This window comes from Macrobrachium nipponense, chromosome 6, assembly GCF_015104395.2.
Source record: "Macrobrachium nipponense isolate FS-2020 chromosome 6, ASM1510439v2, whole genome shotgun sequence".
Taxonomy (NCBI): Eukaryota; Metazoa; Arthropoda; class Malacostraca; order Decapoda; family Palaemonidae; genus Macrobrachium; species Macrobrachium nipponense.
The window spans coordinates 16582965-16601221 of NC_061108.1; the positions used below are offsets into that span (position 1 = coordinate 16582965).

General features: G+C 41.6%; 1 protein-coding gene across 1 annotated transcript in view; it reads left to right on the forward strand.

Moving 5' to 3' along the window:
- LOC135216442 (dnaJ homolog subfamily C member 16-like) overlaps positions 1-18257 on the forward strand; it is a 301782-nt gene that overhangs the window by 115773 nt on the left and 167752 nt on the right.

Sequence of the window (18257 nt, forward strand, 5' to 3'; positions counted from 1 at the left end):
CACGAGGTCTGTGGGATCTCCCACAATGCCTTCGGCATCTCGTGATCACATCAGTTACTTTCTTACTGCCTTTAAGAGAGGACACATTTGCTCTCTGTCATTTTAAAGCTGGTTAAGTTTGCCTGCTCTTTTCTTTCGCTGTTTCAGTGTGTAATTCCTGTGGGTTTGTACGGGTATCTGGATATCATGGATCATTTTACCAACCCGTACAGGGTTTCTTCAGGATCTCGCAGGAAACATGAGATGCCTGGGTATTAGTGGGTTTCCTTGTTCGAGATTTTTAACATCAGTGTCCATGAATCCACACCCAATGTGCAGTAGGTGCAGAGAAAATGTATGTACAGTTACTAATCCTTGTTTTGTATATCGTTTTTGGTCGGTGGAACAATGGAAAAAGTTTTATGAGAAGGGTCAGTACAGAGAAAGGAGACACTGCCATCTTTAGATGGCGAAACACTATCTTCTGTTTTGCCTAATCGTGATGCTGATCCATGTGTTTCTCCACCTTTACTAAATGCTTTCCGTACCCCGTCGGGTTCATCCAATGATTCGTTTTTGGATCTGTCAGGAGGGGTTTTGGGAGGTTTTGTACCCAATTATGCTCCTTCCTTTCCCATGGGGAGAGGAGAGCATCGCCTTCTTTGTTGTATGTTTCAACTATGGGTGCACACAGAATGGAGGGTATTTGGGTGGCATTTGGCCTATCAGGAGTACCAACCTTGGATGGCTTGTTGACTCTCTACTTGGCGTCAATCTTCCCCCCAGGCCCTCCCTTAATGGGTGTCCTATCTCCTCCTTGTTTCCAGTTTATGGGCGAATGCCACAACATCTGTATAGATGTCATGATTCCAACACACAGCATTTTGGATCTCACTTTGCGGTTTCTACAGGGTTACCAGTATCAATCTAGCATTTTCCATCAAGCGCAATGACGTTACAGCCTGGATCCACAGTGACGGCACAATCCAACATGGTGACTGTCATGACATCACAGCCTTCTTCCACCCTTGCATTTTAGGTGTCGGCAAATACAACTATGCTTTTAATCAAAATACGATGATTTGAAGAGATTTGGTACAAAAATTTGTTCTGATACATCTGGGAACCTTGCGATGGACATTGTTGACTCGTCTCGTGTGAAACTGTGAATGCAGTTGACTCGTGCAGAGTGCGGACTCGGCAGAGTCCCGAGTTGCTTATTACTGTCTTGCTCTCATCGAGTCGTGGTGGATGCGATACAGCACTCAGCTGCTGTCACCCCTTATCGACGAGTGTCGCTTTTTGTCGTCAAGGGTTGCGGAGAAAGAGCAATCCTTTAAGCTCTGTTTACCTCCTGTCGGCAGCTGTCCCCTCCCGTTGCCCGCTGACGGAAGAAGAGTTTGAATGGAGTTGTTGGAGGAACTCGTTTGGGCCGGTCGGCGTTTGTTGCCACACTATGCCTTGCTGTATCCTCATTTTGTTGAGGATAGAGGCCACATATCTATATCTTAATTGTCTTAGCGTATTTTGGCGCACTAAATATGTGAGAAGAGAACCAACGCTTTCTCCAATTTGAGAGCATTTCGTAACTTTTCTTGTCCTCAGACACAATTTCCCTTTGTCTGCCTTGGCTGGCTTGTTGTCTTGTCTTTTAAAGTCACGGAGAGCCGAAGGGCGACTTATGCTGTACAACGCTTATTGGTCCTTTAACCATCTTTAATAGAAGGTTCGCTTTCTTTCTCTTTCCTGTGGGAAATGAACTCGAGAGTGACAGACATGCTGATGGATTTTCAGTCTACCTTGAGTTATTACCTTTTATCTACCTTGTCTCATCTCTGTGACTTCTTAAGGGAGGTGGAGACGCCAACCCAGCGGGAGTTTTTAGCAGGGAAACTAGTAACTTATTTCTGATGCTGCACGGTAATGTCCTCATGCTTATACTCACTCTGTTTGGAAGAAGTGAGAACACTTTCGCTTCCTGTCGGATTATGCAACTCAATATTGGTAGTCTTATTTTATACCTTTCGGGGGTAAGTGCAGATTCAGGTTCTGGGGTATGGACAGTTGCAACCTCCTAACATCCATGGAGAGACTTGGGACCAGTATGTTATATGGTGGAGACGGTGAAGGGCAGTGTGATTCTATTTGGTTGTCCTCCACTGGTTTAATCTCCCTCTTATAGCTTTCCTTGTCTTCAGCAGAAATCTCTCATAAGTCTCTTTTAGTAGGAGATTGTATATAGAGGGAATGATGGTTCAAGGGTAATTCTTTAGGAGGACACCCATAAGTAATTGGAGATATTCTTGGACATTTGGAGACTGAATAACAGTAAGTGTCTGCCCATATACTTGTTGGTTTTCTTGCATGGTTTTAGTGCCTTTCCAAAGAATGGTCAGACTTGTGGTAAACATGCAGAATGTATTCCACTTACCATACATCCACAGTCATGCAAGTTCCTTCAAGAGGTTTTACTAGAAGGTATTGCTGTTCTGTGCACTTTGTGTTAGTGTGCAGCCCTCTATAAGTTAGGTCAGGGACTTGTTGCCCATTGGTAGATGGTGTCGACTTTAGGAGCAAGACACTTCTACTGAATCAGTGATTCAAGTTAGTTCACTCTGTCAACAGTATTCCAAAGGCCAAGGACCTGTTGCTTCTTCTGGCCCAATTTCTATGCATTATAATGTTAATTCTTTATATCCCCATTCTTATCTAGTGATGTGGGGATGATAGTTAATTATGCATGCTTGTCTGTCAAGATGAATAGGCATGTGCTGCTTGAAGATTTTAGACCTGAAAGAACTTCCTATATGGTAAGGGCTTTTCCTCATTAGGAAACATGGCCTCACAGGTTATTTTCAGATAATCATGCTCAATTAATGTACAGTTTCAGCGTAAGAATTACGACTGACAGATAACTTTCATTGTAAGTAATCCAGAACCAACTTTGGCTCCAGGACTAAATCTTCTATTTGGTTCTTAAACCTAAGTCCAAGTTTTGGTCTTTTCCCTTTGTCATGCAACACAAAGTTTAACTAGTGTCATTACACTTTCATGCAACATAGAGTGGTCAAACTACACCTGGTTAAACTTTTTAGATGTCAGGGCAGTGGAAAGACATCAGGATGCTTAGCAGGTTTATTCCAAGTCGGAAACAGTCTTTGTGGGAAGTTGCAGCTTTGAGTGAAATGAAACAAGATATTGGTTTGATGATCCATTCTGTGGAAGGACAGTGTTGTAGCAATTGGGGATTCAGGAAGAACAACTGCCCATAAGGGCCTTTACATCCGTAAGATTGGCACTTGGTGTGGATTTAAGGAACACTTATTTAGCTTCCTAGCATGTAGATGAACAGGGACATCTGAATGATTACTACTACTTTGTTGGCCCTCAGGCTTGAGCAGTGGATGTTTCCTTAAATTTTGCCTAATTCAGACTCATAGACCTGCCACATGTAACTACTCTGAATTCTATTGAGCAATGGCAAGTTCAAGAATTGCTTAAGTCTCCTGTAGAGCCCTTGTAGCCTCAGGGCAAAACTTTTCAGAATTTCCAATGCTCTTGGTAGATGTCTCATTCTTCCGTTGAGAAGAAATCAACTCTACTACACAATTCCATTCAATTCCATTGATGTAGGCATCTCCTTAACTGCTTGGAGACGTTAGAATGTCCCCTCCCAATAATAAGATTTTCAAGTTGTTATAGGATTTGTCCTTAATTTAAAACTGCCATGGCATGGGGTCAGAAGTTGTGGTCTGTGTGTTGCTGAGGGTACCATTCTGGAGGAATTTTCTGCACCTGGAACCTTGTAGACGTCAGTGTTTTCTGTTTGTTCCATACGTACTTTCCTCGGTATTGCATCAAGTACTTTTAGATCTTGCTGAGGACCAGCACTGTAAGGTGTTAAGATTGAAGCCCCTTCATCTCCATATCAGTCTCTCTCTGGAGTTTAGATGTGGGTCTAAACTTTATGTGAATTTACTGTAAAACCTTTTATTTAGCAGTGGTTAATAAGTAAATTTACTGTCAGCACCCTCATTTAAGCTGGTGTAAAGGGAATGCTATTCTAGCTTTCTGCCCTAGAGCTGAGGGTGATGTTAAGGCCATGCTTTACAGTTCCCTGTAAGAATTCCAATTTAACCCCTTGGAGGGGAAAAAAAGAGGAAACTTCTCTATCCTGTTGGGCATTTAAATTTAAAGGTGAAACCTTGAACATTTTTATCATTCTTTTAGAACCTTAACATCTTTGTCAAAGGTAAACGCTGGAAGAGGCAAAGTTAACTTTTGGTTTTGTGGTTTTAAGAAAAACAGATGTGGTCAAAGGTTAGCCTGGAAGAGGCAAAATCAACCTTTTGTTTTGTGGTTTTAGAAAACCTAGGTGTCTTTGCCAATGGTTAAGCTTGAAGGTAAAGTTAACTTTTTGTTTTGTGGTTTTAGAAAAACTAGAATGTATTTGTTGAAGGTTAAGCCTGGAAGAGGCAAAGTTAACCTTTTGTGTTGCAATTTTAGAAACTTAAAATGCCTTTGCCAGTGGTTAAACTTGAAGGCAAAGTTAACTTTTGTTTTGTGGTTTTAGAAAACCTAGAATGTATTTGTGAAGGTTAAGCCTGGAAGAGGCAAAGTTAACCTTTTGTGTTATGATTTTTAGAAACTTTGTCAAGGAACACAAGGTCCTCTGTGACATAATGGATAGGCTAGTGCATGAGAACTATCTCCATATCTTCTACCTTATTGAAGTTAAACATTCATAACGTGAGCAGAAGTTGCAACTTCATTTAGTGTTAAGTCAATTTGTCGCTCCAGAATAGGAATGATGTGTCACAGTAGGAATACAATTCAGTTTTTGCCCAATCACTACCTTAAGTATACAGAATAGTGTTTGAAAACAATAAAGCCCTTAATCCACTAATAGTAGTGGGAAGTCTTTTCCTGAACCGAAAAAGAGAAATTCTTTAGGCTCTTTTGTTTAAATCCCTGGTTTTAATATTTTGGGGAGCCTGAAGGTACAAATTTTGTATAGTAGCGTACCTTTATATTGTAAAGGTATTCATTTTAAGTGACTGTCGTTTGATAGGGCTTTTGGACCCAGGCACAGGGGTCCCTCATACCTCTTGCGTTTCATGCTGGCTGAATCGAAGCGGTTTTCTCCGCAAGGCTGCTCTTTGCTGCATACATATGAGAGCCTTGCTCCCTGAATGGAATCCAACTTCTGGTGGTAGTAAAATCCACCAAGGATTCCAGATCAGGTGAGAAAGTTTTGGGTTTCCTATAAGAAACCTTTAGCTCGAATGGCTGAGCGGAATTTTGTCTAGCTGCACTACCCACCATCCTCTTCTTAATGTTGGAATCAGCTAAATTTAACAGTAGGTAAGATTCATCTCAAATAATATAAATTTTCATAATAAAATTATTATTTGGATACTTACCTACTGTTAAAGTAGACCCACCCAGCCTCCCCCCAACTTAGTGGGCTGTCAAGGAGAATTCTGACGAGCTAAAACATTTGAAACACACCTGGTGGAGAACAGGTAAACTAGACAGTCATCCGGGCAGCCATTCAATTTTTGTTTTTGTTTGAATGCCGACTCGCCTAATCAGCGGGGAGATATAGCTAAATTTAACAGTAGGTAAGTATCCAAATAATAAATTTTATTATGAAAATTTACATTTTCCTACTATACAAACCTGAGGTCCTTTACATATATGCCCACCTCATGCCACCCCTCAGTCTGAACCTGGGCCGAAAGGCAAAGTGGAGTGTTTACATCTGGCCCACGGTAGTTACTGCCTAAGCACCTTGTTCAAGATTCAACGGACGTAATTCCAGCTACGCTGCAAGTAATTCCTTATGTAAAGGACCTCAGGTTTGTATAGTTAGGAAAAATACAATTTTCAAAAATTGTGATTTTACATTACATAGTGTTATTCTAATATTGGTATTATTCCCAACATGATTGCCTTGAGGGTAGTACTGAAGTAATCATATCTCAGCTGACTATTGCAATTAAGGTTCCTTTGTCCTGTAGCACATTTGTCATCCTTATATAAGGACTCTCATTTTCAGTGCCATTTGTGTAGGGTCTACAGTGTTTGGATTTGAGGGGTGTAGTGTGTTAAGATTGGTTTGTTGGTCAGTGGTGTTTGTATGCTGAATGGTTTGCACGTAGTGCCGTACTTCTGCTTCTGCGAGTCGTTAGACTTAATTTCCTGTTGGTTTGCAACCACAGCTTTAAAATGTTGTCTTCTGATGAGGCTTCTCCTGTTCCATGCCATCTAGCACTAAGAGCATCAGCTTAGGCCTTTCCAGTTTCATCTCCTGTTGCCTATTTGCATGAGGAAATTTCTCTCCTCATGTTTTCTTGTTCAACTTTGGGAACTTACTATTTGTCATTTTCTGTTTCTGCAGTATATGCCTTCAGACATGTGCCCACTTACGGAGGCTATTCCATGTTTTTGAGATGTTGGATGATCCAATAGCGGCTAAAGAAGGTTTGAGATACTAATCCTGCTGTGCCCATAGAAGGGTGGTGATCAGCATAGTAATGGAGGGGCTTGGGGCTTTTGTGATTTTCTATTGCTTAACTTACTGGGCTACACAGAGGGAATGTGTAAGCATGCAGACTGTCCCAGCTGTGAAACATGTCACCTGAGCTTCAAGCTGTTGGGATTGGTTATGCCAAGCATTATGTCAAAGCTTGTTGATCAAGTTTGTTGCAAAGAAATAAGTTTGACACTTTTGGAGGGAACATGTAAAGATATTGACACTTTTGGAGGGAACATGCAAAGATATACAGGCGGTCCCCGGGTTACGACGGGGGTTCCGTTCTTAAGACGCGTCGTAACCCGAAAATCGTCGTAAGCCGGAACGACGTTCTTGAAAACATGTCCACAGGGAAAATTTCACTACTAATTTGCAATTTTTCTTAGGGCCGTATCTCTAAAATTATCACTAATTTACTTTTTTCATGTGCAACACGGTGTATTCACAAATTACTGTATATTTTCATTAAAATACAAGAGAGAGAGAGAGAGAGAGAGAGAGAGAGAGAGACGAGAGAGAGCAAAAGGAGCAAATAACTCCTTAGGTTTCAATAGATTGAAATGAATGTCTGTAGGCAACTTTTTCCCCCTCCCATAAATACATATATTTCTCCAGAGAAGAGAGAAAGAGAGGACTGTGCAATTATGTTTGTCTGTCTATCAATTCTTTTGCTGAGAGCGAGAGAGATAAAAGGAAGAAATAGAAACACCAAATGTATGACAAGTATCTTGTGAGAGAGAGTGAGAGAGAGAGAGAGGAGAGAGAGAGAGAGTTGTTTAAAAGAGAGAAATGGAATGATTATTGTATTTAAAATACTCAGATATGAATTTTGTACTTGTATTACGTATTATTGGAAAATATTAATGATAAACTTATTACATACAGTCCATGAAAATGATCTCATCTCAGTAATAGAGAGAGAGAGAGAGAGAGAGAGAGAGAGATTACATAAAACCATTAAATTCGTTGACCATTGTATGGCATTGTTAAGCTTGAGTGTCACTCGAGTTGAGGTGGGGAAATTGATACAGAAAAAGACAAAGGGAAGAATTTTCTTTTGAAATTATTTTTGTATTATTACTATTTCTATATATTATTATTATTATTATTATTATTATTATTATTATTATTATTATTATTATTATTATTATTATTATTTGAAAATATAATAAACACGTGCATCTACCATAAAAATTCTCTCATCTCAGTAAGAAAGAGGAATTATCCTTACAAGTGAAATGGAAAGGTCATTTTCATCTCTAAAATACGACCATTATGAATTTTGTAATTAATTTTAATTATTATTATTATTATTATTATTATTATTATTATTATTATTAATTATATTATTAAATAACTGAAATTATCAATAAACATTTTACTACCAGTACCATAAAAATTCTTTCATTTCAGTAAAAGAGAGAGAGAGTGTTTATATCTCTTTGTTTCTAACGCTTCCAGCGAAAGAGAGGGAGGGCGTTACCACTATGACTCATTATTACCTTGTGTGGCAAAAGAGAGAGAGAGAGAGAGAGAGAGAAGAAGAGAGAGAGAGAGAGAGAGAGAGAGAGAGAGAGAGAGTTAACCTTAATTAAAAGTGACATGGATAGATTAGTACGTATTGTATTTCTTTAAAATACCATCACATATGAATTTTGTAATTACGTTAGTTATTATTATTATTATTATTATTATTATTATTATTATTATTATTTGAAAGTATTAAAAACAAATAGTACAAGTACATAAAAAATCTCGAGTCTCAGTTAAAGTGAGAGGAGAGAGAGAGAGAGAGAGAGAGAGAGAGAGAGAGAGAGAGAGAGAGAGAGAGAGAGGGGGGGGGGAAATGTCAGGACCACTGATTGCAACACCGCAGCTCTCCCCCAACTCTCCCCCAGCTCTTCCCCCTTTGGCTGTCACAGAACATGATATATATCTGACAGTTTTAGTACCTGGAAAGGTTACAGAAAAGACTGGGATTTCCTTCATTCTTCGATAATTTTTTAAATATAAGCTAAAATCTTACTAATTCACTATGGTGTTTTCTTTAATGAATTTATATTATTGCTGTATAAATTAATATTAATATTTGAAAATAGTAAATCATTTATTTATCATACTAAAAAACATACATCTTTGTAGTATAGAGAGAGAGAGAGAGAGAGAAAAAAAAAAATTATAGTGATTATTTTCTTGGAAAATACAAAGAGAGAGAGAGAGAGATAGAGAGAGAGAGAGAAGAGAGAGAGAGAGTAGAGAGAGAGAGAGACGAGAGAGAGAAGAGAGAGAGAGAAACTGTGCTAAACTATAAAGGATTCTTATCTTATCATAATATGTGTTTTTTAAAAGCATCGTAAACTCAGAGCGTCGGAAGCGTCAGCGTCGTAACCTCGGAACAAGCGTCGTAACCCAGGGCGGATTTTTCAATGAATATTTAAGAAAAAGCGTCGTAACCTCGGAACGTCGTAAGCCAGACCCGTCGTAACCCGGGGACCGCCTTATACATATTTAATGATGAATTGTATTTTCAAGTAGAGGTGGTAGCAATGGGTAGCCCAAATTCATGTATTTTTGTTAATTTGTTTTTATGTTTTCATGATCAAAAGTGGTTGGAGGAGTGTCCTTTTATATTTTGAACCTTTGTTCTATACACAGTTTGTAGATGACACTATTTGTTTTTTCACATGAGATACTATTTTAATTTCTTGAACATGAACACCAGGCTAGTAGTTTTCTTCATTACCTAAATAGCAAACATTAAAATGTAAAATTTATTTTAGCTGGGGAAATTAATAATAAGATGCCATTTTTAGATATTTTCATAAACAAATCCGCGGGTTCATTCTGTTTACAGGAAACCTGTTTATATAAGGAACTTACTCAGAAATTACATTTCTATAGTTTCCTCTTGCATGGCAGCTTGACTAAGAGTTTTGTGGGAAAATCTTCACAATCCAAAGCAGTCTTGTTCCTCCCTCTCATGGGAACACCCAGGACTACTAAGCAGATGAGCTCATTCTGTTTCCTGCCAACATTCGGGTAACACCAAGTGTTGATGATAGCTGTGTTCTTAATTTTGCTGGTCAGAGACTGGATTTTTGTGGATGTTATTGCCAATTTTGGGTAGAAACCTACATCTCTCAGGACAGTATTTTATTATTTTGTTATGATGGTTCAATTTTATCATTTTCGACAATAGCAAATTTGCCATCAAATAGTTTAATCACTGGTAGCACAGTCTTTTAACATTTAACTTACCCCTGTTTATAACTTCTGGGACAGTCTTGACTCCTGAATTTTTGTCCTGAACTTCCAGTAGTGGAACGTTAGCATTAATGCCAAGCAGAACAATAGTGCCAGTGTTCAGTAGTGCCATTAGTGTCCATTATTGCTTGAGCATCCAGTTGCGTCCTAGCTTCTATTAGCACCCTAGTGCCCTATCACCAGCTCTCGGGCATCTGGTCTTGTCTTCTCCTTCCTCTGATGCTTAGATGGACTTTGTCCTCCTGGCTGAAGATCGGGTCAATATTTCGAAGGTATTTTTTCTTGACTGACATCAGGAGCAGGGGTTAAAAAGATAGGATTCTCTCAAGCATTCCCAGAGTTGACGGGAGGAATACCCAGTCACTTTCACCCCTCTTTCTTCACCTTCAGCTGTCTGCCAAGAGAATCACAGCTACTTCAGGCCAGCTTTCTGTCATGTACCCATGGTTTTCAGTATCGGCAAGATTGATGACTAGTCAGTGATCTTCGTGCTTACTCGAGGATTCTAGTTTGTTTGGTTACAGAGATGAACTGTACAGACCAGTTGTCCATTTTCCTGGGCATTTGAGGTAGTTCCTGGATATGTAGGATACTTCGTTTTTTGTTGAGGATACTTCATTTTTATGTTGACATACAACCCAAGAAGATATTTCAGACCTGTGTTGTGAGACAGTTTGTCAGTGAGGGAGTTTAGATTTCATCAGTGGCACAAGCCCCTTCTTGAGCTTTCATTCTGCGTTTCTTTTGTTGTCTTCTGGACATGAACTCCACCCTGTCCCACAAGACCAACAGGGACGAGGATTCATTCTGGGTTCTACTGATTTTCCTCAATCCTGGAATTGCAGTTGGAGCTACGGTGGGATCTGTCCGAATTCAGTCTTTTGGAAGAAGTCGCTCAACAGGAGACTAGGCTTAGACTGCTTCTTGCTTCTCGTTCTAGTTGAGGGCCCTGCGAGCCCGCTCGAGGAACCAGGAATTTTCGGGACATGTTCCTGAGAGAATGGAACCTTCATACATATGCCAGAGAGATGGAACACTTTTGCTTAAGGCTTCATTTCTTCTCAACCCTGGCTGTTGTCTCTTCCAAGACCGCAATCATTGTTTTCACAATAGCAGTCACTACCAGCGGCAGCAAATGATTATTCAAATCCTTTCTATTTCTACTGGATTTTCTGTTGGATGAACTGAACTGTCAAAAACTTGCTCTTTCTCCTGAGTAGATCTTGGATCCCATGATCTGTCAGTTGGGCAGACTGACCTCTCTGCTTCCTTGAAGAATCTTCTAGAATGGATGACAGACACCATACTGCAAGAAGGTCCCAACCTTGGATTCTACTCTCATCCACTGTCTGAAGGGTCAAGGAAGGGCTAGACTTTTTTCAGGCTAATTGGAACGCCATGACGTTCCTAGCACCCTTGTTCTGATTTGCATTTTATGGCTCCCGAATCACTATGATTGATTGGTGGACTCTCCCAGAATCATTCCACTTTTTGTATCTTCTCGAACAACCTCACTCCAAGAGACACCAGAAAGGTGGTACACTTTTATGCTGACAAGCTTTGTGCTGCTTGGGAGGTATTCAGGAGGAAGGTTTTTTTTTTCAGAGGTCCACCAAGAGGCATTTGAGAGATGCAGACGGGGGTATCAAGCTACGTTTGATTCAGTAATGTGGTTTGTTCATTTACCCTGGAATTTTACCAAGAACGAGCACCCTTCCATGACCTGGACATGTCAAGTGGGGAACAGTGCATTGGGCCCAGGAATACACTTTAGGCCAAACTTTTACCTCGCCTGACTTACATATCGCCAGTTCTAGTTACAGAGCGCCTCAGTGGCGTGGTTGGTTTGGTGTTTGCTTCTCACCTCAGTGGTCGCGGGTTCGATTCTCGGCCTTTCCATTGAGGAGTGAGAGATGTGTACTTCTGGTGATAGAAGTTCTCTCGACGTGGTTTGGAAGTCACGTAAAGCCATTGGTCCCTTTGCTGAATAACCACTGGTTCCATGCAACGTAAAAACACCATACAAACAATCAAACAAGTTCTAGTTACAGCTGGGCGCCACCTTATCCGAAGTGGCTAGGGGTACCCAACATTTTTTCTAGTGATTAGCTTAGTGGGCGCCACCTCATCCGGATGCCAACTCTCCCCACATCCTTGGCTCTGGAGAAGAGTAGGAAGATCATGATGCAGTATGTATGAGTTTTCCTGATATTGCCTGAGCAGTAGTGGAAGCACATCGGCTCGTCATAACTCGGTGTTCTGTGGCAATATCCCTTGTGGCCTCCCATCTAAGGACATAAGACCTGCTTTCAGTGAAAGCTTAAACATCAGAACAACCTCTATCTCTAGCTTTTGGGCACTGTATGCTCCTGACATCTTTCTACAATCAGCCAACTGGAAGTGTAATCAATTTCACTTCTCACTTTTTTAAAAGGAGTTAAATTTGTGTGTTCCCGTTGGGGGAAATGAGTCACCTGCTTTGGACTGTAAAGATTTACCCACAAAATTTTGAATTCAAACTCCCATGCAAGAGGAAACTATAGCAATGTCATTACGGGGCAAGTACATTTAAAACTTAATTTTATTATGAAAATGTAATTTTTCATGATTAAGTTTAGAGTTTTTTTTTAGTTTATGTCCAAACATTTTAAAATTAAATGCAATTAATATTTTAATCTACAGGGCTTATAATTATGCTCACTTTGTTTCATGAAGAGATGGGATTCTTAGTAAAATATTTTACAAATAATGGTTACCCTACCAGTTTTATCTATAAACATAGTAGGCTATTTCTGGATAATATTTGCAGTCCTAAAGTGCCAGTTGCTACAGTTCCTAAACTAGTTTTACTGCACATTACCTTACATTGGCAAATGAATTAAGCAACTTGAGAGGGAATTGAAATAACATACTGTTTTGATAGTTTTTATCCATAGATTACTTATAGATTAATTTTAGCAGTTATTTCACAATAAAAAGTGAACTAAGTTTCAAAGATCGACTGCCTGATTCATTTCAGTCTGGCATTTTTACTATTATACTTGCCCCAACTGCCAAGTGATATGTTGGTATTCCCATAAAGACACTCAAAAGAAGACACTGTCAGAATGTGGGGATCAGTGTTAGGACAGGCAGAGACTCAGCAGTCAAGCAGCAGTTTTCAATCTGTGAACACTGCAGTAGATGTATTAAGGCAAGAATAAGTATAAGGGATTTTAAAATTGTAGATTCCTGCAGAAAATTCTTATTCAAGGACTGCTGAATCCATATATATTCACAAACTTGAGTCACAACTCAACCAAGATTTATTGGGCAATTTCTGGGCTCAGCCGTGTCGCTCCCGTGAAATGTGTCTGCTTTAGCACTATTTCTAGTAAAATATTGCTATTATACCAGAAAACTGCTAAATTGGACATGTCAGAAGCCTCTGACTCGCTCACCTATATAAAAGGTGTCCGTATAAAACTGGGGCGAGTGTTAAACACTACCACAGCAACCCCTCCAATTAGCCTTTTCCTCATCAAAAGACCCTAAATACAGGGAGCCGACCCATAGGTCACACCTAGCTACCCCGTTGAAGGCGTCTGTGACGTCATACTTTTCGATAGCCTTATCGTGTTCGCACGCTCGAATATAGCTATCTGTTCTTTTATTTTTATTCTTGGTTATGGATCGTCAATCTACCTCTTCACCTAAGTTAAGTACTGGTTCCGCCCTTTTTCAATATTTAGGGAGTGAATTTGCCTTTCGTTTTGCCTTTATTTAGGGTTTTGTTAGGCGTCACTTTTAAGTAGCGGGCGGGCGGTGAGTCGCCTTTACGGCTTACCCTTGATTTGTACCGATTTCGAGTGGTCTTCCTCTCTGCTTGTAACATGTGATATTTCAGTACATATATTTATTTATTTCTTGGGTGGCAGTTTAAGTCGATCCTATTTTCGTTTGTGTTTTTGTGATTTTCATTATTTTTCATTGTTTTTTTTTTTTTCACGGCCGGGGTCCTCATTCGAGCACAGTTTCTTTGTTACGTGTTTCGCCGTATATCCACCGTTATCCCTTTTATTTTTAATTTTGGTATATTTCATTCAAATAATTTTCCCTTTTTTCTTTTCGTCTGCCTGCCGTTTCTTATCGTTTTGTCAGTAGGCAAGTAGGATTTCCCCTTTTGCGCCCACCGTTATCGGGTGGCCTTCATAGCGGTTTTATATTTTAAGAGGTTTTATTTTCATTTCCCCACCCCGTGTTAAAGCATGATTTTCTTTTAGCTTTAAGTAATTGATTTTATTTTGTCTATGTATTTGTTGGATGTTATGTCGGTTAGCCTACATAGGCTGTACCTGCGTTTTCCTCGTGATCTTTTTTCGCGGGGATACGCTGGTCACATGATCGTCACCCCATCAGTCCTCCCTTTCTCCCCCCTCATGGGGGGCCCCCAGTAATTGGGTGCTCCTCTCGCTCAGGTTGTCGCTGACAACCGTTCCCAATCAGCGGAGGGGGGAGTGTAGAGGGTCCTCCAGGACCTTAGGTTGGTGGGTGTCGCTTCTCAGCCGACCTCCTCCGGAGTTGATGGTTGCTTTGCGTATTTAGCCTCGGTTTCCGTGGATTTGTTGCGCTTTGCTTCTTTCAACTCTCGGAACTTACATCCATCCGCCTAAAACATTCCCTCTCCGCATAAGGCGGTTTTAGATTCCGGCTTCTCCGGTAGTCGTTGAGGGCTATGTTTACGGAAGTTACTCTTCCGAGGGCGGAGATATTATATTTGTTATTTTAATTTTCATTTTTTCTTTTCGTTTTGCCACGGAACTTGGGAGTTCATGTGGCCGTCCCGGGATACTTCGTGTAACCCCCCCCCTGTCATACAGTTCCGGGTGGTTTTATTTCTTACACAGTTCCCGGGACGTAAATATATTTGCCGGAACCATGCCCCGTGCGCAGTATTGCTTACAGATTCCGTAGTCTGGCATCACGAAAACTGCTTTGCCTGTTACGACTTGTACAACAGGTTACCTGTTCGGTAAGTTACCGCACTGCTTGTTCTATGCATATTGTGATGGAATTATATTACACTACTTGTGTTAGTGTTAAAAAAAAAAATTACTATATAAATAAATAAATAATAAAAATTTCTTTAAATTAAATTACATTAATTAATCAACATATGTAAGCATAATGTTCAAAGATTTTACTCGAAATTGACACATTCCTTGCATTACAGACGGAGCAGTCTGTTAAGCATGCTGCACTCGCCACCCTCAAGATCTGGGTTGGAGGTTTTGGACGGAACGTAGGGAAAGCTAAGCTGTATATTTTACCTCAAGATATGGCAGCCTTCCCAGCCGGGAAATCTGCCGGATACATTGACCCAAAAGTCACAGCACCAATTATCAAATCAATTCAAGATTCAGTTATGGAACAGTAAGAGGCAGAGTTGCCGGACCTTGGTTTGGAAGGAGTCTCACTTGAAGTAGTGAGGATTTGCCCGTTACACTAGATATGGGTACAGGTAACAGTGTTAATGAGGCTAGCCTAGTTGGTCACCGGGGTCTTTCCTCGAGTGACTGATTCTTCCTCTCCCTTTACTTCCAATTCCTTCATGGGTTTCACAGGAGGTTTGCCCCCTTCCAGGTCGCATTCCTTCTCTGTGATTCCTAAATTAAAGAGAAAACCTTCGGGGTAAAACCTTGCTTGTTAAAAGCAAATCAGAGACAAAGCCAAGGCCTGGGCAGGTGCCAGAGGTTCATACACATATTAAACCTAGGCTGAGATCTCTTTCTAAGTCTGCAAATCCAAGGCCTCAAGGAGGGAACTCTTCCCATTGCCCCACAAGTCCCATTCCATCAACGTCTAGAGATCGGATACCTCATAAGGTACCGTAGGGAGGGCAGGAAGGTTCCCCTTTAGTCGGCAAGACCTGTTCAACATAAATATTTTAAATCAGGTCAGTGGTCTTGGTAGCTTAGTGAGTTCAGTTGCAGCAAGGTTTGAAAGAGTGTTTTAAAAGTTTAGGTGCATAGGACTTCCTGATTGCAGGTCTCAGACAGGAGTCGGCAGTTCCGGCACCTCCTAGTAACTTGGTGCAAGGTCAGAGCATGCCTGACGGGTCCACGCTCCCTCCGTTCCACCCTGGTAATCCTTGGAGGGTGAAAACTTCGCTCCGTTTGTCAACGGGATGTTGACTGTAGAAGGTTGTGGTACACGTAGACTCGAGGATTTCGAGTTCTTCCCCAGAGGGTTACGGCCACCATTTATAGGTTATGTTAGGCTTATGGAGGCAGCTCTGATTAGGGAGGATAAGGTCTCCAAGGGGACTGTTATCCTTTCTAGCAATCAGGCTCAGCAAGCATGGATACGGAGCCTAGAAGGGTGGAATTGCTCAAATACTAAGGTTACAGTATTTAAAAGCCCTTTCACGATGTTTACGACTGATGACGGGAACCCCTTACCTTTTACATCAAAGGTAGCAGGACTTACCCTTCAGGCAGTGACTCAGGAAGAGCCCCAGCTTAGCGAGACAGATCCCACATCATTGCTACTCCCAGGTAGGGAGAAATTGTGGGAAGTTTGCCGGCTACATTCTCGGTAGGCAAGCTTAAGCCAAACTGTGCAATCAACTTGTTTAGTGAGTGCCTCCCTAGGCTGTCAGACTCACTGATCCAAGCCGAATTTGATGCTAGGACACGTCTTGCAAGGTCTCTTAACTCCTTAGTGATGACGGAGACGGCGGCTCTGGAGTACGCTCATGAGCCGCGGTTGAAGGTCATTGCGGTAGTTTGTTTACCTTTGACTTTTGGCATGCAATGTGACTCGTACGACTTTGCAGTTACTAAGAGAAATTGCAGGAAGCATGTTCTATCCGAGGCTACGATCAGGCACGAACCCAACAAGCTTCTGGCTTCCTCAATCTGGGGTGCAGATCTCTTCCCAGCTTCGGCAGTAAACAAGGTTCAGAACGAGGCATCACGTTTTCATCAAAGCATCAGATTGCGTTGGGGCATTCCTTTCAAAAGGAAATTAAGAGTCTTCTTCCTCCAGTTTTAGGGCTAGGAAGAGGCAAAGAAGGTACCAACCTTTCCAAGTTCTGCAACAGCATCCTGTGCTACAAGTTGTACCAATTCAGCAAGTTCACCAGCCTTCGTCTCTTCTAAGGCTCAGCCTCGGCAACAGCATCAATTTGTCTTCCTTTCGCCTCGGCTAGCCAACAGGTTCCCCCACTGTATTCAGTGTCACCTGCTTTTAACCCGGTCTATGAGAATCGGGTATTTCAACCTTTTACCAAGGTTGCTAGGGGTGGCAGGGCTAGAGGCCCCTTTCGTCAGCATGGAGGAACCGGAGCCCAAGGGCGAGCTAGAGGTGCATGGTCAGGAAGAGGAACCCGACCCTCATCATCTCAATGAAGTTCCTCAGGTAGGAGGCAGGCTGTATCTCTTTCGACATCGTTGGGGTTCAGCAGCTGGGTGAAAGCATAGTATCCAGGGGCCTAGGCTGGAGTTGGATCAAGGGTCTCCTACACCCATCACCTTCTATCAGCAACCAACGCAAGGGTTGATGGATTACTCCAGGGACCTTCTCCAGAAGGGAGCAGTCTCCAGGACAAGAACTTGAAGTTTCAGGGTCGACTATTCAGTGTCCCAAAGAAGGGGACCGACAAAAGGAGGGTGATCTTGTCCCGTTTAAACGTACATTCGTTGCGACAAGTTCTAAATGCTGACCATCTCTCAGGTAAGGACCTTACTTCCCCGTGGGGGCGTCACCACCTCTATAGATCTTACAGACGCCTATTATCAGGTCCTGATAGCTCGGCATTTCCATCCGTTCCTGGGCTTCAAACTAGGGAAAGAAGCCTATTCCTTCAGGTGATGCCCTTCGGGCTGAATATAGCCCCAAAGGGTTTTTCACGAAACTGGCGGAGGTAGTGGTGCAGGAGCTAAGGTCTCAGGGTTTATTAGTGGAGGCGTACCTAGACGACTGGCTAATCTGTAAGGTGGTCAAAGACAAGTATATGAAAGCCACGGACAAGGTCATATCTTTCCTGGAATATATAGGGTTCAAGATCAACAGGACCAAGTCCCGATTGCCCAGAATCCAAGTTCCAGTGGCTAGGTATCCATTGGGGCTTGGATTCACACAATCCTTTCCATTCCATCAGGGAAGGGGAAGGAGACTGCCAAGGTAACAAGCCAATTCTTAAAATGCAAAAAGGCTTCGAGAAGAAATCAGGAGACGATCCTAGGCTCGCTCCAGTTTGCCTCAGTCACAGACGTTCTGTTGAAAGCAAGCTCAAGGACATCAATCGAGTTTGGCGTTCAAAGGCCAATGCCAAGTGTCGTGACAAGTTCGGCCGGGTACCTATGATTCTCAGGAAACGTCTACGTCCATGGGCAATGGCCGAAAATCTAGCCAAAGAGTTACAGTTGCAGTTCCCTCCCCCGTCCCTACTGGTGCATACGGTCGCATCACTGACAGGTTGGAGAGGTTATTC